We start from the raw sequence: 22,091 nt of genomic DNA, 5'->3' as shown, positions 1-22,091 counted from the left end.
TCTCTGATGTGGAGGGGAGAACAGCTGAGATGGGGGAGCCTGGAGGCAGAGGGCAGTGGGGGAGACTCAGACTTTCCCCGGGAGGGGAGAGGGGCTGATCCCAAGGGCCTGGCTATGTGGGGTTGTGAGCAGAGGCTTCCATCAGCTCAGATCACGTCTCCCTAATTTAGAAAAGAAAAACGCTCTTCGGGTGGAAATGAGCTATTTTGAACCATGCTAAAGTTAGATTTCTAATTTTCCTTTTAATCCATGTCTCATTTAGAGCATCAGAAGCTGAAAAAGCAGCCCTGTGTGAACGTAGTGCCATAAATCAGCGCACGTCACAAACTGCAGAACAAGTCATTTCTACAAGAGTGCACATCCTTGCATTTATAATAAATCTAATTTTTATCTTTTTAGGCTTCAGACGAGAGTAATTAGTCATTTCTGCTGATCCTGGCAAACCAATGCTTAGGCCGGGTCAATGGAAAGCAAATTTATTTGAACTGCTTTTGCCGTTGTTCATGAATGTTCCCCTGTGCCCTTCTGCCTGTTTCTAGATGGGGACATCCTGTTTATTTCATGGCTGCCTTTTCTGGGAATAGGTGTGGCAGTAACAGTAGCCAGCCCCACTTCCACACCCCTGACGCTGCTCGGGGACTCAGTGTGAAAGGGACCTCTGTGCACATGTGGGCCACCCTGTGGGTTCCGAGGCCTCTGGCTGAACTTACCACGTGCTGTGTTTGCTCTGGGCCCACACTAAGGCAGGCTTCCACCCCCCAAACCGTAGCAGATCAGGGACCACCTATATGCCCAGGTATTGTTACTCACTTAATATCTTTCTTTAAAAATGGGCTCTCTACCGTGAGTGAAAAGCCAGCAAACCAGGCCCCAAATCAAACGTAACTGTGAACATAACTGGAGCTATGCAGGTATTTCTGCTCGAACGGGATGTACGCATTTCTGAGAAACATCTTCACCTGCCAAGTTGCGTGTTAAAAACGTTGGGGCTGATGGACGGCATGAGGCTAGAAGTCTATGCAGCGGTGCTCGCTTCCGCAGCACATAGACTAAAATTGGAACAATACAGAGAAGCTTAGCGTGGCCCCTGCGCAAGGATGACACGCAAATTCGTGAAGCATTTCATATTTTTGATAAATGTCTAAGTATTACTTTGTCTTGTGCACCTGAAACTAATAAAATACATACATACATACATACATACATACATACATACATACATAAAAAGAAAGAAGTCTATGCAGTGTCCGGTCTGAACACTAACAAAGTAACAATCCTATAAAAATGTAGCGGGTTAAAAAAAAAAAAGTTAAATTCCTATTACATAAATATTCCAGAAATTCTACAATTACGTCTTGGGAAACAAAAAGGTGAAGGTTGTTTGATGGAAGGGGCTGGAAGGAGGGGAGCGAAGTATAGATGGAGACAAGTCCCAATGCAGGAGAGAGGCTCGCCCACCACCCATTTCAACTGAGTGAAGAGGGAGAAGAGACGTGAGCGGGCGAGGTTTCTGGTGCCGTATCCTTGGCGGCTTGCTATGTGTAGCCATTAGTATATTTTGCATTCAGCTGCTTCTGTTGGCTGGCACAAAACATTAACACACCAAGAAAAATCGGATGTGAACCAACTGGACACTCATATTATACTGATACCATTTTCCTATTCACGAATGACATGTGACCTAATTTCTTTGCCAAAGCAGTGGTTGTAGCCGAATGGACTGTAGCGTGGCAAGCAGTGATATCAAATGCAGGCTAGACACTGCTGGAGCGAGGCTTCCATTTGGGGCTGTTGATCCGGTTGCCTGGGATGAAAAAGGACAGGAAGGAGAGAGGTCTTGTGACAACTTGTCTTCCCGAAAACCTCGCAGAACTGCAGCTCAGCCACCAGCAGCATGGTCTGGCGATTGGTCCAGGAGATTGAGAGAAAAAAAAGTAGCTAAAATATTTCTGTTCCCTCCCTTGCAAGGATCCATAGTTCTTTGATGCTGAGAGAACTTATGAGGCAGGAGATAGCAGTTCACTCACGCTGAACTGAAGGCAGTTTACCTACGTGCAGGGCCATCGTGAGGATCAGATGACATAAGGTATGAAAGAGCAGGCCATGGAGGTGGTGATGACCTTGGGGGGAGGTGTCCAGAAGACGTTCTCACACAGCTTGAGTGACAGCGCCCGTCATTCTGCAGGAAGGAGAGCGGGCAGTACACAGCGTTGGCAGCTGTACCTTCTTTGTGCACTAAGTCCCTGGCTATATTTATGAGTTTTTACAAGTACATTTCAGTAAACACAGAAGACAGATGGCAAGAGACACGACTCCTTCTGCTTTTCCTCTTTGCCTAGACTGAGTTCAGTTTTGAGGACGAGGGCCCTCATGGATTTGTAAATGACAGCGTCCTGGACGAGGAGACAGCTGATGAGAGCTCTGTCCCAACTGCCTCTGGCTCTGCTCTCGTCATGATCCTCTCTGGGCTCCAGTTCCCCGTCTTGAAAAGTAAGGGGTGGCACCAGAGGCCCACCTGAGGCCTTTCCAGGCCTTATGTCTCAGATGCCCTGTTGCGAGCAGGATACAGGGATGGGTTTAACCCGGGGATCTAATTTGCTTAAGAGCCTTTCCAGTCGTTTCTTGACAGCCATGCCTACCTAGCACGTCAGGAGGCTTTTCTGAGGCAATGGAGCTTGTCCCTCACTTTGGTGACCATTGGACTTGGATGCCCCAAGAAGCCAGGCAGACCGTGGCAGTGAGCAAAGCACGAGATGCGTAAGGAGGACACAGGGCAGCACACGCCCGGGGTGGCAACGTGACATTCCATCTGGGCGTCAGGGAGTGGTAGGGGCTGTGGTGTGCTGGCCCGCGGGGCCTCGTGAGACTCTACAGTGGCCAGCTCTTACAATTTCTGAAGAGAAATCAGAAATTCCGTTTGTATGGCAAAATTTCCATTTTTAAATGATCACCGAGAAGTTTTAAAATATCACGTGGGCCAAAACACAGCTGGGGGCCGAGTTGCCCAAAGACAGCGTGGGCATTTGCGAGTCCATATGTGGCCTCTGCTTCCTAGTCTATCCCAGAGCTTGGTAAAACATGGCCCACGGGCCAGAAGTGGGCTGCCCCTGTTTTTGTAAATGAAGTCTCATGGAATGCAGCCATGCGTGCTACAGCATCAGGGAAGGGTGCTTGCGAGACAGACGGTGTGGCCTGCAAAGCCAAAACTATTTACTGTCTGGTCCTTTGCAGAAAATGTGGGCTGACCCCTGGTCTATATCGATGAGTCATTGAGGGGCAGGGGGAACATTCTGGATTTGGAGCCAGAATAGCCCAAGTCCAAAGCCTGGCTTAGGGAATTCCAGTTTAAAAGTACAGACAGCGTTTCCCTTTTCTCCTTTTGGAAACGATCCTGAAGCAACAAATGGAACAAACAGAAATGCAATTGCCATCTTCGATGGAACCTCATATGTGGGGAAGTTCAGGAAAGGTCAAAGTGGGTGCAGGAAGACTCCAGAAGGAGACAGGAAGGCCAGGCTACATGCAGAGTGCAGACAGAGCCAGGAAAGCAGAATTGTCTGGACCCGGTGTGGCCACGTGGAGGGCAAGCCCTATGGTCCCTTTTCGGGAGGGGGTGTGTGAATGAGCTGGCCTGGAGGCTTCCCAGACAGATCTAGTTTTTGGCTTTTTTAGACTTGAAGTCTAATTGACATATAGCATTATATTAGTTCTAGATATACAACACGATGATTCATTAGTTGTATATGTTGTGATCGTAGTATGTCTAGTTAACATGTATAACCACACATGGTTACAAATTTTTCTTTCTTGTGGTGAGAACTTTGACGATCCACTGTCTCAGCAACTTTCCAATACACAGCACAGTATTAACTAATTGCCGTGCTGTACACACAGCCCCAAGATTTACCTCTTTTATAACTGGAAGTTTGTACCTTTGGACCCCCGTCACCCATTTTGCTCCCCGCCACCCTCCGCCTCTGGCATCCACCAGTCTGTTCTCTGTACCTATGAGCTTTTCTGTTTCAGGTTCCACATGTAAGTGAGATCATACAGTATTTGTCTTTCTATATCTGACTCATTTCACTCAGCGTAACGTCCTCAAAATTCATTCACGTTATTGCAAATGGCAGGCATTTCTTCTTTTTGATGGCTGAATAATATTCCGTTATATATATGTATGTGTCTATGAGCCCTTCCCCCTGCAGGGCCCCTCCCTTATTTTATCTTGCGGGGTGGGCTCATCCAGTGGCCTCCGGGGCGGCTCCTACCAGCTCTGCCAAAGGTTTAGTTTGGTGAGCCAATCATTACTGTGTCAGTAGTTTGAACTGAGACATGGTAGGAGTGTTTACACCACGGATATTGGCGGATGCTCCAGTTCAGCCTCCCCCTACTTCCTTCACTCCAGTCGGTTGTTAAACCTTTGCAGGCACACCACTGCCTGCCTTTCAGACCTCCCCTCCTTGACTTTCTCTTCCCCTTTACTTGGTTATGCTGATCCGGGGTTTGAAAACAGAATAATATCTGTCATCTGGAATCTCTTCAGGCACCCCTCCCGCCGTGAGTGGGTTCCCTTAAGGTCATGCTTCTCAAAGTGGGGTGAGTGGCAGAGTGCCCAGGGCTACAAACATCTCCCTCTTCTAATTTTTACGTAAAAAAAAAAAAAAAAAAAAAAAAAAGTATCTGCAGAGCTGTAATTTGGTGAAAGAAGCAACGACTAGATGACAAAATTGGGCTGAATTTTCTAACTGACCATATCTAAGACATTTTATACTGGCCAACGGCCACTACTGTGGCCTCCCTGTCTGGATGGGTCCGTTCTGAGGTTGTGAGCATTCAGTGCAGTTGGGGACCCCCGGCTTTGGCCCTTTCCTCTCACGGAGACTCTGAAAGCCAGTTCTTACCAGCACCCCGAGGGGGAGGGTCGTCACCTCTCTCTGCCTGGACCCGTGGCCCCTTTGGCATTTCACTGATACGCGGCAGTAGAAGTGGAGCAGAAAAAGCATGGACTTTGGAGCCAGACGACTAGTGTCGGCTGGGTGAGCTCAGGCCGCTTGCCTCACCTCTCTGGGCCTCGGCTTTCTTCTGGGAAACCTGGAGGAGCCTCGTGGACCTCCTGGGGTTTTGAGGCGGGGTCAGGGGAGACAGTGCAGGTGGCAGCTGTGAGGCACACACCTGCACAGCAAGGATGTCGCTGTGGCAGCTCTCTTTGATTTTGGAGCTGGCGAAAGGGCAGCTCATTATGGAAAAGGAAATGGATTCACACGGCCATGTGTTAAATAGAAGTTCCCATCCCCAAGTTTGATCTTGGTCCAGATACAAGGTGATATGACCAGTTAGACCCTGGGTAGCTTCCTAAGATTATGGTTCTGGAGCATTCAGGTGGGGGTGAGGCCCCTGCAGATGTGCTGTGTGACCTTGGGGAGGCATTTGGCCTTCCTGGGCCTTAGTGTCCTCATGGCACGCTGCCTGGGTGGAGGAGGTCACCTCCTGAAAGCATCCTCGGGCCTTCTCGGATGCTCTGGGCATCCCGCTGGCCCCCGTTCCACGCCCCGCTTCTCAGGGGCCAGCCTGTGCTCTCAGACCCTTTCTCCTTGCACGTGACTGGGCATTTGTTTATCCCCTGACAGCAAAGTCCGCTCGATCAAGAATTGATGTCCTTGGTGTTAGTATATAATAAAGCTTCAAGGAGCTGGTTAAACAGTATGAGACAGGTCATAAATTTGGCTTTTCATCGCTGTCAGAGCTTTCTGATTACAGCATGAGAAGCAAAATGGAGCAGCATGGTGTATTCTGCACAGTGTTTAATTTAGAGCAACAGTTAGAGCCACTGAGCCATCTCGTGCTGTTTATGACCTGAGAGTGTTATAACTCTGATCGACAGAGCTGGGGTTTATTTTATCATACTGGACGGCTTATTTGGGGTTTCCTTTTAAAATTTATTGTTGATTTCTTTGATGTTTTTTTCTTTGCATTCTTAGATGAAAATACACCTTAGTGAGGCTTTTGATCTTCATGATTGTCTTTCTACCCAGTATGAGGGCCTGAGAGTCACTGTTGATTGTTTATTCATTATCTAATTTGAGCTATACATTAATTTTTTAAGGGGTATGAAACATAAGCTTAGAAAGGCCAACAAAAATGTGGTGTTTAAGTTAGAAAAAGGCAATGTCATGGTCAGAAACTAAAGCTGTTTCTGCTTGGTATTGAATAAGAGGTGGCCATGATAGACTGTGGGCCAAATGTGGCCCCCTGCCTGTTTTTGTAAATAAAGTTTTATTGAAACACAGTCACACCTGTTTGTTTACATATTGTCTGTGGCTGCTTTTGCCCTACAAAGGCAGAGCTGAGGAGTTGCAACCAGGGCCCCGTGGCCCATAAACCGTGCATATTGAGTATCTGGCCTTTTGTGGAAAGAGTTTGCCGACCGCGGTGGTTAACTTTATGTGACACTCCCAGGCTGGGCAGAGCCTCAGCTGGTCCCCAGGACTGAACCAGCTGGGAGGGGAGATGACAGGCACGGCCCCGTGGGTGCTGTGGCAATGGCTAGACCGCCACCGGCCCCTCGGATTGAATGCAGGGATCAGAGCTGAGAGGGAAGCAGAGCCCGCCTCTGGGAAGGGGTTCAGTCCACCCCTACCCCCACACCTTGTCCAGCTGCGCTGGAGCTGAGAGTTCCCGAGACACACTCCTGTGTTGATTCTGGGCCCCGTTCTCTGCGCACACCCATTTGCCTGAACAGATGCCCCTTCCGCTGTCGCCGTCAGTTCGGACCCCCATAGCACAGTAGCCTAGCCTGAGGGGCTTGGTCAACAGACATTTATTTCTCACAGTGCTGGGGGCTGGAAATCCAAGGTCAAGGAGCTGGCAGGTTTGCTTCATGGTGAGAACCCGCTTCCTGGCGTGTAGACAGCGTCTTTTCGCTGTGTGCTCATGGGATGGACAGAGAGGAAGCAAGCTCTCGTGTCACTTCTTGTAAGGACACTGGTCCCATTGTAGGGCCCCACCCTCCCTCATGACCCAATCACTTCCCAAAGGCCCCACCTCCAAATATCATCCCATTGGGAGTCAGGGCTTCACCATGTGCATTTTGGGGGGGACACAAACATTCAGTCCACAACCCCAGGTCCCGATGCTGAGGCGGATTCAGAAATGCCAGGTCGTGCTGCTGTGTGGGGGATGGGCTTTCTAAGGGATCCTGTGTGTGCCGAGCGGAAATCACACCTCTCAGGCTGCCCTGTGCTCTGTCTCTGCAGAAAGGCAGAGGATTTTGTGTTTGCTCAGAAACCAAAAGCCACATGTTCACACATCTGGGCAGGTGACAGAGGTGAGCGTAGTGTCCCTGAGGCTCAGTGCGCGTGCTCTGAGCCCCACAGAGCCTGTAGAATGGGGCTGCTCAGGGGGACCCCTGGGCTTCAGGCAGCACCACACGTCATATCTGGTTGACCCCAGGTCTTCACAGGACTCACAAGGAGGGGCTGGCATGACCCCTTTCTCTCTGGGTGGTGGCGGTGTCCCAAGGTGGCTCAGGTCAGAGAGGTTGTGCATGTGTTTGGGACACACAGTGAGGGAGTCACAGAGCTGAGTGTGGCCAGAATGGGGCCCCTGAGCCTGTGCATTATGTGTGGGGCGGATGTGTGTGAGCGCCTGTCTGGGGGGTGCACGGTCCCCGGGGAGGCGTCAGATGGGAGAGACCATCCGGGTTCAGGAGGGAGGGCTCAAGGGAGCCACACAGTGGGGATGTGGCCGAGAAGGAAGAGCCTGGCCCCCCCGCGGCCTGTGCCACGGGGCACACAGCACTGTCGCTTGCTCCCTCTCATCCTCATGACGCCCATGCGAATGGGACTAAGAACAAATGCCTCCTTTGTACCTTGTCGGTACCAGGCTCGTGCTCAGGTCTTTGCCCATGTTAACAAGAGGAGTCCTCAGGACAGCCCCACAGGTAGAGGCTCTTGTGTCCCCATTTCACAGAGGAGAGGGCTGGGACACAGAGAGGCCACCTGACTCTCCGTGGTCAGACGCTAGGCAATGGTGGAGTCAGGTTTGAACCCAGAAATCAGGCTCTGAGGTGTTAACCTCGGCCATTAGGAGTGAGGAACTAGACTCTCCGAGGTGAGATCATTGCCCCGGCTCTCATGGGAGGTGTGGGGGCTGCAAGGCTGACCTGCTCCCACCCCTGCATGTCCCACGTAGTTCCAAACACAGGGCCGTGGTCCCACCCCCAGCCTTTGTCCACCCAGCCCCGACGCATAGTGTGCCCTTTCCCCTCACATTGTCAAACCCCTTTGACAGTTGACCCCATACCAGGGCCCGTTTTGAGGAGGCCCTTCCGGGTCTCCCCCAGATACACCTCACTTACCTGTATGGGGTCTGTCTGCCCCACTAGAATACAACCTCTTAAGGGCACAGACCATGTGCTTCTTGCTCACTAAACTCCCCCAGTGGACATGGTGCAGGGCCTGGCACACAGTAGGACTCCATGACTATTTGCTGAAGGACTGAGTCAGTGCCCGGGTGAGTGCATTGCAGTCCCACCCCCCCTGCAGTGCACAGCTGTGGGAGGACGTGTCTGGCAGGCCCTGAGACAGGATGACCCCGTCTCACTGCGTTGTTCCCTGGATTAGAGATGACGCATGGAAAATGCGTAGCGTGTTGCTGGCACTTAGTAGGCACTCAGTCAGTGGTAGTTATTATTTTAAAAACTCCAGTCAGGCAGGTGTGGCATTTATGGAGGTCCTATGGTGTGCCAAGGCCTTTGCATGTGTTACTGTTATGGATTGAATTGTACGTATCCCTCCCAAATTCATGTGTTGAAGTCCTAACTCCCAGCACCTCACAGTGTGACTTCATTTGGAGATTGGGCCATTAATGAGGTAATTAAGGTAAAATGAGGTCACTACGTTGGGCCCTAATCCAATATGACTAGTGTCCTTTTAAGAAGAGATTAGGACACAGACATGCACAGAAGGAAGGCTGTATGTGAAGGTGGCCATCTGCAAGCCACGGGGAGAGGCCTCAGAAGGAACCAACCCTGACCTCCGTTTGATCTTGGATTTCTCACATCCAGAACTGGGAGAGAATAAATGTCTTTTGTTTAAATCTGCTCCCCTCCCCATCTGTGTTTCTTTGTTGCAGGGGCCCTCAGAAACTAATACAATGTGTCCTAATTTAATTCCCTCAGCTCTCTAAGGGCAGTATTTCTCCCGTTTTTTACAAATGAGGATGCTTAGGCTCAGAGAGGTGAACTAATTTGCCCAAGGTCACAGTGCTTGCTGCCAGGTGTTGGCGCTGGCATTGGAACCTTGACTTTCTCCAGGGCTGGTACAGGCCACTCGAGTAGACTTGCTTTTACCCATGTGGCTGCTAAGCTCAGAAGCAACTGTTGAAACCTCAGTGTCTTGTTACTGGTTGGTTGGAAAGTCACAGTGACACGGGGACTCAGCCTCCTGATCTTGGGTCTCAAGTTCCCCATGGCTTTTGCCTCGTCAGTGTTGTAGAATATCTGTGAGACACTGGTTTTTCTTCTCAAGACTCTACTTAGTTAAAAAAAAGTTCCATCAATGTCCCATCAGGGCTGCAGTGTCTCAAGGACACCACTCAGCTCATGCAGTGGTAGCTGTTAACACATTGCGTACGGCGGGGTTTAAATCCCTCATACCCCTCTGTTCCGGCAGGTTTTTAAATGAAACTACTTTAAAATGCACTCTTCTCTTTAAAGCGTAAATGCTTCTATGTCATTTATTATTTTTCTATGGAATTTTTTAGGATTTACTCACCTATGATGTTAGTAATCCCTCCTGGTGTGATACTGCAGAAAGCTTCCTTTGTGCAGTGGGACACGGCAAAAATTGCATATGTACCGAGTTTCACTTCTCACTTTTTTTGATGCGCACACTTTACACACCCGTGTGTGATATTTGTTCTTTCCTCTTCCCACTATGGGCTCCAGATGATGCGTGGCCAAATCTCCCGAGAGCCTGGCCGGATTGTCTTCCTTGGGGGCCCGCTGCGTAGGCACTTTCACAGCTCATTCCCTATCGCCACCGTCTCACCTCCCTGTCTTGGCCTCTCACTGCTCTCTGCCCAATCTTTTGAAATTCTTGTTATCCGTCCTTAACGCATGGCTCAGAAAAAAAACGAAGATTCTCGTGATCCGTACGCAACGTGTTAATGAAACATTATGGGGAATTTTGGCGTTTTTTTTCCCTTCCCCTTCAAGTGGACTCAGCACCTGAGTCTGCTCAGTACCTGTGCCTTGCATTCTGCTGGGCACATAGGAGTACTGGTTGTCAGGACATGACAGAGTGTGTGTACCTGGCCTGCTGACCAAGCCAGATTACACCCGTATTTCATTTGATGCTCACCTTACCCCTGTACGTGGATGAGGGCAGGAACTGTAACTTCTTATCGTGTCTCAGCAGGTCTGGAGGACCCCCCTGGCCAGCGCAGGCCGCTCCTTCCCTGGGCAGCACTCTGTCAAGTGACCTCCCCTCCTCACTCTTAGCATCTTGCATTCAAAGTCACCTCACTGGTTTGTGGTCTGTGGTCCATCTGCCTGTGAGCTGGGCCAGCCAGGTCTGTGGGCTTTGCATGCTTTGCATTCGTGGCGTGCAGCCAGCGGGGCACCTGGCACAAAGCAGGTGACACTGAATATTGGAATTGTGTTGCCGTGGTGATCCACCAACACCTACTAAACACCTGGGTGCCAATTGGGGTGCTCTGAATTGCAAGAAATGGGACGACACCTTGGCTCCATCTGGGGCTTACAGACTCAGAAAGAGCTACAAAACCAGATTTTTACATGGCAGCCCAGGAAGCCACGAAGCAGGGACCACGCGACTGTCTCTCAGCGGGCAGAGCAGCTGCCAGCCCCACGGTTGGTCCAGAGCCCCTGTGGCCACAGTGAGCGCAAGTCCAATTCTCTTTTGGCAGCGTTCCGCCCTGAGTCCAGGGGGAGCACCTGGTTGGCTCACTGGGGTCATGTGCTAGCCTGGGAGTGTGTGATTGGCCGAGCCCAGGTCACATGCCTGCATGTGGCTGTGGGGCCGAGAGAACGACCTGGTTCCTGCATTTCTGTGGACCACTTGCAGTGGGGGTTTACGCCAAACAGGAAGGGGGTACTTACAGACGAGCCAAAGGGACAACAGAAGCCCACCACGCCCACTGTGTGTCCCCCCGTGCACTTGGGGTGAAGGTCAGACTGGAGAGTTGTGCTGTCGTGAGGTGCCGACATGTGCTTGATGGCAGTGATCCCTTTACCAGGATGGCCCTTCGTCCATTTCAGGGCCCAGCCCCTGCACCCTCTTCTACAAAGCCCTCTCCAAGGCCACCAAGGAGGACAGACCATCTCCCTGCAGGCGGCGGCCGCTGCCCTCCCCAGGCTGGCTCGTGGTGGGCTGGGGAGAGAGGTTTGGTAAACATACCTCCCCCTAGAATATCTGATCCAGGAGGTTTGGTGCGCGTGCAGGGATCCCTTGAGTGTGCAAGCACAGCCTTGGCACCAGGGGTTTGGTGACCTCCTTCCCACGTCACGCACCTATGGGTGCCACCATTGCCCTGGCCACACTGTCTCGTGTGCCAAGCCTCTTTTCTTGGGCATTAGTTTCTGTTTATACTCTGTGACTAGCCTATGCTGGGCCCCAGAATCCATCATTTCCGTCAGCATGCCCCGTAGTAGGCCGAAGAGCACGGTGAGCTAGTCATGGGGGACAGTGTCCTCAGGCGGTGCTCAACTGCCAGCAGTGAGTTCCTTCTTCAGACCTAAGCAGGTGGGAGCGAGAGGTGGGCGTAGGGAAGCAGTGAGGGGGCCACAGGCAGGGGTGTGGCTGGCACTTGGAAGGAAAACTACATTGGTGCCCGGGACCAGAAGCCGTGTGGGCAGCTCTGAACCCCGGGTGGGCCTGTGAGAGCTCAGCTGATGGGAGGCTGGGGGAGGTCTTGATCACAGAGAATGATCTTATTCTCACCTTTATCGCTGGAGTTTCGTTCAAATGGAAGGAGACATTGGCAGTGGGGCTTGGCAAGAAACAAGCCATTTGTTGTGGCTGTGTGCCAGCCTTTACGTTGTTGCACAACCTGTCCTTGGGACGACTGGCCCACCTGTCATGTGGAGTAGTGTGTGTATGTGTGAAAGAGAGAGAGAGAGAGAGAGAGAGAGAGAGAGAGAGAGAGAGAGAGAGAAAGAGAGAGAGACAGAGACAGAGACAGAGACAGAGAAGTGGCCACAGCCCTGACAATACAGTGCTTCAGAGGAGGCAGCATTAATGGGTGGAAAACAGGGGCTCTAGACTGTAATGGGTTGAATAATGTCCCTCAAATTCATGTCCACCCAGAGCCTCAGGTTCTGACCTTACTGGAAAAGGGCCTTTGCAGATATAATTACGTACGATGAGGGCGCACTAGAGTAGGGTGGGTTCTAAATCCGATGTCCTTGTAAGAAGAGGAGGGGCACGTAGAGGCATGAGGGACAAGGCCGTGTGAGGACACAGGCAGACGCTGGAGTCACTTGTCTGCAAACCAGGGGACGGCAGGGCTTGCTAGTGACCCCAGAAGCTAGGAGAGAGACAGAGTGGATTTGCCCTCACAGCTTCCAGAGGGAACTACCCTGCTGACACCTTGACTTTGGACTTCTGGTCTCCAGAGCTGGGAGAGAATTCATTTCTGTTATTTTGAGCCTCTCCATTTGTAGTGGGAAATGAAACAGACCCAGCCCAGCCCCTAACTTTCTGCCTCCAGTTTTCTTCCTCAGCAAAGTGAGGTGTTGGGCTGGAGAAGAGTGACACATGTTTTCTGTAAATGGCCAGAGTGACACACGTTTTCTGTAAATGGCCAGAGTGACACACGTTTTCTGTAAACGGCCAGATAGTAACTATTTTAGACTTTGCAGGCCTCAAATACAGTGTTGCATATTTTTCTTTATTTTGTTGTCGTTGTTAGTGGTTTGTTGTACAGCCCTTTAAAAATGCAAAAAGCATTCTTGATCTTGGGCTGGATTTGGCCTGCGGGCACAGTGGCTTTAATTCCTGGGCGAGAGGCTTTGATTCCGCCTGTAGGGAGCCCCAGCCACATGCACAGCCCATCAGCAGGCCAGATGGTCACGGATTCTGCTGTGGGGCCACCGGCTGACAAAGGGCAAGTGGGTCTGGAGCCCCCAGGTGTCAGTGTCCTCACCTGTCAGAGGGCGCTGCCTGGTTTTCCCAAGTGAGGGCCATGGGGGATAGCACTAGGTGGGCACCCCTCTGTCTCCATGCCCGGCCTGTCGGTCTTGTTCACGCTTCATTCCCCAGTGCGGGCCAGGCCCATGGTGGGGGAAGAGATTTGTTTGAAGAATGAAAGAACCTTTCTGGTCCGTAAGCCATCTCTGGGTCGGATACTTCTCTGAGTTCCGTCTGTCACGGCAGTGACTCCTGGGGTGTCATTGTCCCTTTGGGAGGACAGGTACTCTTCTGAGTCATCTCTGCACAGTGTTTGATGGTAGAGTCAGCCACAGTGCAGTGTGTCTGATGGGTGTCCGGGCCAGTGGGACAGTTTGAGCCCCACCCAGCTCTGGCACAGCAGAAGTGCTGGGGTCCAGGCTCGGTCCTGGAGATGCAGGATCTGGAGAGGACGGAAATGACCTCTGAGCAGCCAGAGCTGGTGTCGGAAGCCCTGGATGTGAATTCTGGCCTTGCTGCTTGGCAGTTGTGTCACCCCGAATGAGTGTCTTAACCTTGCTGGCTTCAGTCTGCTCTCCAGGAGGGCGTGGCATGCCCTCCCTGTGAGGTCCCCCGGAGGGTGGCTGAAGGCACAGCAGCAAACAGCGTGGGACACAGGTGCTTGCTGTTCATCACAGCCCTGTTGGTGGCTCACATTTTTGTCAAGCCTACTCTCCCTGCAGAGTGGCTTCCTGTCCTTTGGGTCCCTCCCATCCTTGTAGTGGTTAAGTGTTGCTATGGTCACCGTAATTCACAGATGAGGAAACAGGCACAGAGAGGGCGGTGACTTACCTGAGGCTACAAGGCAAGGGACCCCAACCTGCTTCTCCTCCCGCCCCCCTTCCCTCTCCCAGTCACCGCTGGCTCAAGGCATTGTCCCAGCTGGGGATGGTCAGGCCACACTGGCCGGAGCTAAGGGAAGCCTCTGTCATCTCAGATCATTGGATTCAATGACAGAATCTACTGAGACCGCTGCCACTTAAGCCATGGTGACTCCTCTGAGTAGCCTCTCTGATGGCTGTTTCCTGCACCCTCCTCCCCTGACGTCCCCTCCCCAGGCTCACACATCACCCAGATTCACCCTTAATCAGATCCCCTGGCCTTAAGCAGAATCTTTCCTGGGAAGGCCTGTTTGATTGCCTTCCCAAGGCACCTTTGAATTATTGCGTAAGGCCGAGGCCCTGGACTGGGGTCCCAGGGGCCCTCCCACTCCAGAGCCTCTGCCGGAGAATGTGTTTACCCCGAAGCTGGAGCCATGTCCAGAGGGAACCGGGCAGGCCGGGTCCTGGGAATGTCCCCAGTCAAGTGTCCCCTGAGATTCTAGGAGGCTGGAAGTCCTCTGAGGCTTGCAGGAAGGGTGATGGGTGCTATCCTAGAGGGCAAACCGAGGTAACAGAGAGGAGGGGCCAGGAACCCCAGAAAGAGTGGTGCTTCTTGTCAGAAGATTCCCCAGGCCAAGGACCAAAGTCAGGGCCAACAGGCAGTGGAACTGGGAGAAAGGGCCACACTCTTAATTCACGTGACCCAGAGGGAGGAGCCTGTGGACGTCTGCGCCGGGCCAGGAACTCTGGCTCTTCTTGTTTCCGCAGGAGCAGGGGCACTGCCGGTGCCCCCCAGTCTGGCCCTTTCCCTCCCTCCCTCTCCCTCCTCACCCCTTAGGATGTCCTTATAGGGTGCCTGAAGCTCAGGGTCTGACCCCATCATGGCATTCGCCGAAGGAGGCAGCACAGAGAAGCAGAATATCCTTTTTTACTGTGTTGTGGGTACTAGGGGACCTGGCTTAGGTGTGTTGGCCAAAGGGGCTGACAGAATCTGATTGAATTCTGGATTTGAATTCTGGCCTTGCTCCTTGGCAGTTGTGTGACCCCGAGTGAGTGTCTTAACCTTGCTGGGTTTCAGCCTCTACTCCAGGAGGGCATGGCACGCCCTCCCTGTCAGGTCCATCCCGAGAGTGGGTACTGAAACCCAGAATTCGTCCGGCATACCTGCCCATTTCTGGACTCTGGAAGGTGTGCAGGGTCGGAGAAGAGTGGGCTCCCCGGGCACTCAGCTCGTGGTCACCCCTCCTCCCAAGGAAGGAGAGGCCGGGCGCGTCCACAGGGGATGCCTTCCCCTGGAAGGACACAGCAGCAGCCTGGGAGAAGTGTCTCCCCGTACCTCAGTCCTGTCAGATGGTTCCAGCCATCCTTGGGGGTGCTGACAGTGTGGTCCAGTGGTGGGAGCTAGCATCTTGGGGAACAGAAGGATCTGGATTCAGAGCATGCCACTTGGCATCTGTGCAGCTAAAGGGTGTGTTGGCAGTCCAGCCTGGCCAGCAGGTCCGTGTGACTCGAGCCGAGGATGGGAAGGGGGGCTGGCCGCACATGAGAGAAGGTGCTGGGGCTCAGCCAGGGCGCCCACTGTATCCTGGGATAATGGCTGGTCTGCTGACTGGGAAGGCTCAGGCCAGAGAGGAACGGGGTGGTTGGGGGGTGGGTCCCAGAGGAGCAAGACAAGGGACATCAAGATGACAGAATGGACAGGCCATGCTACCCAATTGGTTGCAGCATTTTCACTGGGTAGTGGAATCAGATCTGGGTTTGAATCCTGGCTCTCATTCTTGGCAGCTGTGTGACTTTGTCAAGTGGCATGACCTCTCTGAACCTCAGTTTTCTCCTCTGTAAAATGGGGGAAAGTCCCGGCTGAGGGATTGTTGTTGCATGTAACGTACCCAGGCCAGGGCTGGGCACATGAATGGCCTAATGACTGCAGTGTCCTGCTCGGTGTATCATCGTGAGAGGGGGGCGGGGCTCAGAGCAGCTGACTGCTGCTCTAAGGCAGGAGCGATGGGCAGAGGTGGCGGAGGAGTGGGTTTGGTTTGGGAGACAGTGGGCTCAGTCCTAGGCTTGGTGCGTTTAAACTGCTGTTGAGAAATCCAAATAGGAAGACCCAGTGTGACGAGCAGGATTGGAACAAAAATCGGACCTGGGTCCTCATCACTTGTCCTGTGGAGACAGGAGCTGGATGCTGTGTGTGGGCCCAGCCAGTACACACAGACTGGGGGCAGACTGGGGAGTCGTACGCTCCGCCACGGCTACCTTAAATTGGAATGGACTGTGCGAGGAGGTAGTAAGTTCCGCATCACGGGCGGTGTGAGCGTCTTGGCTGGAGGTCTCCTTGGGGGGCCACGGAGAGAGGACACCAAGAGGCTTGGACTGGATGACCCTCGGGTGCCCTCCCGGATGTCAGCAGCTCTGCAAAGCCCTTGGCTGCTCCCTAGCCTCTGCTCAGGATTTAAGGCACGGAGGTGCTTCCCAAAGCGTCACTGTCACCATGGCCCAGACACACTTGAGCCATGGGCTGGGCAAGCATATTGAGTTTATTTTAACCAGAAGCAGTAACACAGGCACACATTTGCCTTTAAAATAAGATGCTGCGTGTCTGCCAAATGCAAATGGATTTAAACAGCTGGAAGTCTGACCTTGAGATGTGTCCTTGGTAGTTTCCGAGGGGCCCTGAGCCCCCTGCAGGCTGTCATGGCAGACTCACCGGCACTGGAGGGTTCGTCTCTTGGGAAGGTGCCCTGGACGTTCCCCTGGAGTGCGGGAAACATGGCCGGTCCTTGAACACATGGATGGAGGGATCCACTAGCTTTGTGAGATGACAGGGCTCTTGTCCACTGTCCTGGCATTCCATGGCCCTGTCCCCCAGATGCCTGCATCCATTGCTGTCACCACCTTTCCTGTCATTAGGAGTATAAGTGAGATGCTTCCTGCCACCACTGGGAGAGTGACACTAAGCTCAGAGTCCAGCTGACCGGTTAAGGAAGTTAAGACCATGTACTGAGCGCTCACAGACAGGCTTTCAGATGTGGCCCCTGAGTTTCAGAGGGGTGAGGTGACTGGCATGAGGTTTCACAGCCAAGAAGGAATGGAGGGATAGCAGTTTCCACGGGGTTTCCATTCTCTGGTCCCCCCTCCACACCACGGAGCCTCACTGTATGTGACACCAGCTCAGGGCCTTGTGAGTATGTTAGGAGCCCACCAAGGGTTCTTCACCTCTGCCCCCCCACCCCCGGCTTCTCCGAGGCTTTGTTTCCTCATCTATACAGTGGGAGGAGCACCCCCATTTTGCAAGGCTCTCTGAAGTGGTGCAATGAGAGATACTGGCTCTGTGTAAACTGTAAAGTGTCCCTGAGTGATGGGTGATATCAATGCCTGCAGCCTTCCTTGGGGGTAAAAGGGATGCTGATTTTGCCTGGCGCTCTCCCACGGCCTCTTGCTTTCTGTCCAACTGCCCTCACCCCAGTGGAGAATGGAGCCGTCTGCGTATGGGAAGGCTCTTGTTCATTTCCACTGGAATTCCCACCTTGTTTGTGCACAGATATTTGCACAACTAGCTCAGGTCTTTGGAGAGTTTGCTCTTTTCCTACGGGTACAAAATAATGCAGAGTATTTCTGAAGAAATCCTCGGCTTGCCCTGCCTCCAACTGAATAACTGACCAGCTCAAGCCAGTTCTAGCTCCAGCCAGGAGCAGAAATACTAGGCAGTATTTTGTTTCTTTGAATAGTTATATATCGAAAACACACTACACACACATGCACACATGCAATTTACGTTGTCCAGAGCTTAATTCTATAGATTTGGGCCTCGTTCATGTGTTTTTGGCCATTGACTGGCAACATGGCATTGATTGCAGAGCTGCCAATGAGGATTCTGGTTCTGGTGAAGGAAGCAGCCGAGGGCCCAGGGCAGGAGGAGGGGGAAGCCGGTGGGAGGACGAGGAGGGAGTGAGCAGGGCCTTCAGGGATGGTGGTGGGGTGGGAGCAGGCCAGTCCTGGGGGGGGAGCCTCAGCTCTGTCACTTGCTAGCTGTGATCTTGGGCCAGTCACTCCACTTCCCAGAGCCTTAGTTTCTCCACCTGCTAACAAGAGATTGTTAGGTGTCTATCTGTATAATAAAAATTCAGGTCATGTATCAGCTGGCCATGGACATCTGTGTCAGCTTTCCCAAGACACATGCTCTTGTGCAGGCCGAGAAGGCAGCCAGGGTCTCCTCACCCAGCAGGGTCAGTCCTGGCTCTGATGACCGAACCAAGTCCAGTTTCCATGGCCTCCCAGATGTGCAGCCAGCAGCATCCCCCTGGCAAATTTAATTAGGTGCTGAGAGGGGCGTTGCTGGGGTTACCAGTTGTGCTTCATCAGCGATCAAACTGGGCAAATCCTCACGTCTGAAGGCCCTGGCTTTGCCTCCAACTGGCTAAATAAACAGGGGTTCACTTTAGCTGGTGGGGTGTCTGTGTGTTCATTCTGTTTATTCTTGGGGGAAAAGCAGGAAATCTTTTAAGGAAAGATTAAGTAGCCAAGGTACCTGGCAGGGGCACCAGGATGGAAGGTTGTTTGAAAAGTCCAGGAGGAGAAGACACACATTTGAAAACTTACAAGAGCGTGGTGAGTTTAGGAAGAAACATAATTTGTGTGGGGCACGGGGTGCATTAGGAGAAATGACAGGAGGAAGTGTGAAAGGGGCGCGGAGAGGGAACTCCTTCATGCTCCCCTGGCTGAGTGGCAGGCCCTGTGCCAAGCGTCTGCCATCAGCACTTACATTCACACCAGTGTTGTTAGGTGGGCATCATGGGCCTCCTGGTGAGGAGCATGGATGGCCTGGGATGGAATTCTGGACCCCCCCGCTTCCTGGCTGTGTGACTGTGGACTCCTTACTTGCCCTCTCTGACCCTCAGTCTCCTCATCATTAAAAGGGAGTAACAACAGTCCCACCTCCACAGGGCTGCTGCTGCTCCCCAGGTCGGGTTGAGGTCTCCTCCTTCATCGTGCGTGACTGGGGCGCAAGGAGCTGAGGGTTAATTAAATCACACGGCCGGGGTTGTAGAACATGGGACGCTTCATTAGGCCCTGTGTGAACGAGCACGCCCAGCCTGCTCCCAGCATCCCACACGGCTCCTGAGCTGGTGTAATTACAGCTCACACGCAGCTTCATTAGCTTGGTGAGGCTGCCAGGCGGGCTTCTGCCTTAGGGCACCATGAAAGGTGGTCCTGAGACTCGGAAGCCCAATTCTACACAGACGTGTCCACCTCTTGCCAGCTTGCTAGTGGTGCAGAGCTGGGCCCTCTGTGTAGTTAAGGGCATCTGAGGGACACATGTCAGGTTTAGATGGTGACACTAGGCTGGCTCTTCACTATACACTCTGCTTCCTGAGAGATTTCCCTAAACTCTGAAACCAGAGAAGGCTTCAGGTGGAGGTGAAAAGGACACTTTCAGAAAACATGCCAAATGAAAGACAGGAAGGGTGTTCTGGGTCCATCTGCTCCAAGCTAGTGGGGAGCGCCTGGCACCCACTGGCCAATTTTTCAGGAAGCTCACTGAGGCCACAGTGGATGGGGGCTTTGTGGTGAGGGTGCCCTGGGGTCCTCTTGGAGCCCCTGAGTCAGTGATGCCCCTGGCTGGCTCTGGCCCCCTGAACTGGAGCCAAAGCAGCAGCCCCTGCTCAGCTATCCGTGCTCCATCCTTCCCTCTACCCAGCTACCTCTGCAACCCTTGTGTTTGGGGTTTCTCACAGTGTGACCGCAGACCTCCTGTAGCCCACACACTCAGGGGATTGTTTAAAACACAGATTCCCAGGCCCCACCTAGCCTTGCAGGGGGCAGGACCAAGGAATCTGAATTCTTAATAAGCACCGTTAAATTACCATGTTTCTCATGGCCTCAGCGTGCCGGCCCTGCAACCTCAGAATCCTTACACTTCCTGAACTTACCACTTGCTACTGCCCACATTCCCACCCCTGGGATAGAAACGTGATTGGCTCAATTTTCTGGGAAGCCTGGTGATTGGCTGCCTCCAGAGGGGATCGTCTACCGCTTGATCCAATCAGCCGAGGGCAGTGTGAGGGTGTGGTCTTGTGTGCAGAACCGTGGCAATGTACGACCTACCGCTGCTATTTAGATTATCGGTTTCACTACCATTTGACTCTTTTTGGGTGTTTTTGCATTCTTTTGGGATCTTAGTCTCTTATACCATTTAAATTTTTTAAAAAACCAACCAAACAACACACATAATTTTTAGATTCCCAATAATCGCCGAATGTTCAGCTTTCTGTAAATCAGCTGAGTAATAGAAATATAATAGGAGCCACATGTGTAATTTAAAATTTTCTAGTAGCCACATTGCACAAGTAAAAAGAAATAGGTGCAATTAATTTTAATAATTAATTTATATATCCAAAATAAGATCAACATATAATCAGTATTGAAATTATCAGTGAGAAATTTCACATTCTGTTTTTCACACTAAACCTGTGAAGTCTGGTGTGTATTTTATGCTTACAGCACGTCTCAGTTTAGGCTGGACACATTTCAAGAGCTCCGTGGCCACATGTGGCTGGTGACCCCGGTGCTGGGCAGTGAAGCTCTGAATGATGACTGCTTTATATCCTTTTGCATGTATTTTTACCCACTTTTGAATAGATGAAAGCATTTTAAGGACTTTTCAGCCCATTGCCTACGAGTGCTTGACTTCTGAATGTTGGGTAGCAGTAAATGCTCATAGAGTCTGCTGGAGGTTTGGAGGTGTAAGTCCATTTGTCAGGACTGTCTGTGTCCTGTTGTGGCCGGGTCCTTGCCTTCCTTGTCACATTGCCTCTCCTCTGTGTGTTCCTTATTAGGACACTTGTCACTGGATTTAGGGTCCACTTGGATAATCCAGGATAACGTCATCTCAAGATCATAACCTTGACTATAGCTACAAAGACTCTCTTTACAAGTGAGGGCACATTTACAGGGTCTGGGGGTTACAATGTGGACACATCTTTTGCAGGGCCACCAGTCACCCTACCACAATGAAACATGAGTGTTTTGACAGTAAGAATGAAGAAGTGAGGAGGATAAGACAGTGTTTTATTTTCCTAAGCTATGAAATGCGTACAGTAATGGTGGGTTATAAAAAGCAAACTAATACTCAGTATCATTTCTCCTAAAGAAATGATGTGTCAAGAGAAGGGCTGGTCCACGTCACGAGGGTTAAGATCATTTTGGCCAGGACTGGACGTGGGTTACTTTGGTAACAAAAATATGACAGGTGCATTCAGGGAGACAAAGCGAAAGACAGCAGAAAGGTAAGAATGCCTTAAACTGTTCGAAAGTAAATATGGTGATCCTTGTAACACACTCTGAATAGGCCGGTACAAGCACTAATAAACATACTAAAGTTCATCATTGAGATGGTAATGATCGTGATTATATATTTATATACATACCATATACCTCTCTATTATTAATGAGAATTACAATAGATAAACTAAGGGAAAAAGAGACGCCTGCCAGGATACAAAACAAAGAATTGAGCTGAATCCATAAGACACCAAATGGGTTTCGATGACGGAAACCTTTCTTTACGAGTTGTCCCGGCTCCTGGGTGACACCATTACCGCGGCCACGCTTGTTCAGGGCTCGCTTTAAACGCCCATCCTTCTTTTATATGACCATCAGGGTGGCACTAATTTGGGTTTGCAAATGAGGTTTTCTTGATGTTGTCATGTCAGCATCTGGATTCCAGTCAGACTGCTTCCCAGACCTGGATGCTCCCTTGTGTCCTGGGAGCAGGCCCGGCCCCTCCCCCATCTAATCACCCCCAGGAGCCTGGGGATTTGTTAATGAGCCCAGGAAGCCATAAACAGTAATGAAAGTGTTTGTGTTACTGCTGGCATGGGGCTGCCCGTGGGGTCCCTTCCCCATCATTAAATTGGGGATCTTCCTTCTGCCTTTGAGCTCGAAGAGGTTTATCCTCCCTGTGGCATTCATTCATTCCTTCATTCCCCCCATTCATTTATTCATCTGTTAATTTGTTCAACAAACCAAAGTTGAGTGTCTGCTAAGAGCCAGTTTCGAGCACTGCACTTCTCATTGTGGA

General features: G+C 51.6%; 1 protein-coding gene and 1 non-coding gene across 3 annotated transcripts in view; both read left to right on the top strand.

The window, feature by feature from the left end:
- PPP2R2C (protein phosphatase 2 regulatory subunit Bgamma) overlaps nucleotides 1–22,091 on the top strand; it is a 110,166-nt gene that overhangs the window by 33,481 nt on the left and 54,594 nt on the right. The gene's annotated exons all lie outside the window — the stretch shown is intronic.
- On the top strand, nucleotides 1,026–1,132 carry LOC141570340 (U6 spliceosomal RNA). Its single transcript, XR_012494333.1, has one exon. It is a non-coding gene; the product is annotated as a U6 spliceosomal RNA (small nuclear RNA).

The sequence above is a fragment of the Rhinolophus sinicus genome, chromosome 1 (genome assembly GCF_057876585.1).
Source record: "Rhinolophus sinicus isolate RSI-liver-muscle chromosome 1, RSI-T2T, whole genome shotgun sequence".
NCBI lineage: Eukaryota > Metazoa > Chordata > Mammalia > Chiroptera > Rhinolophidae > Rhinolophus > Rhinolophus sinicus.
The sequence above is the reverse complement of the archived record's forward strand: the minus strand, read 5'-3'. Positions and strand labels throughout refer to the sequence as shown.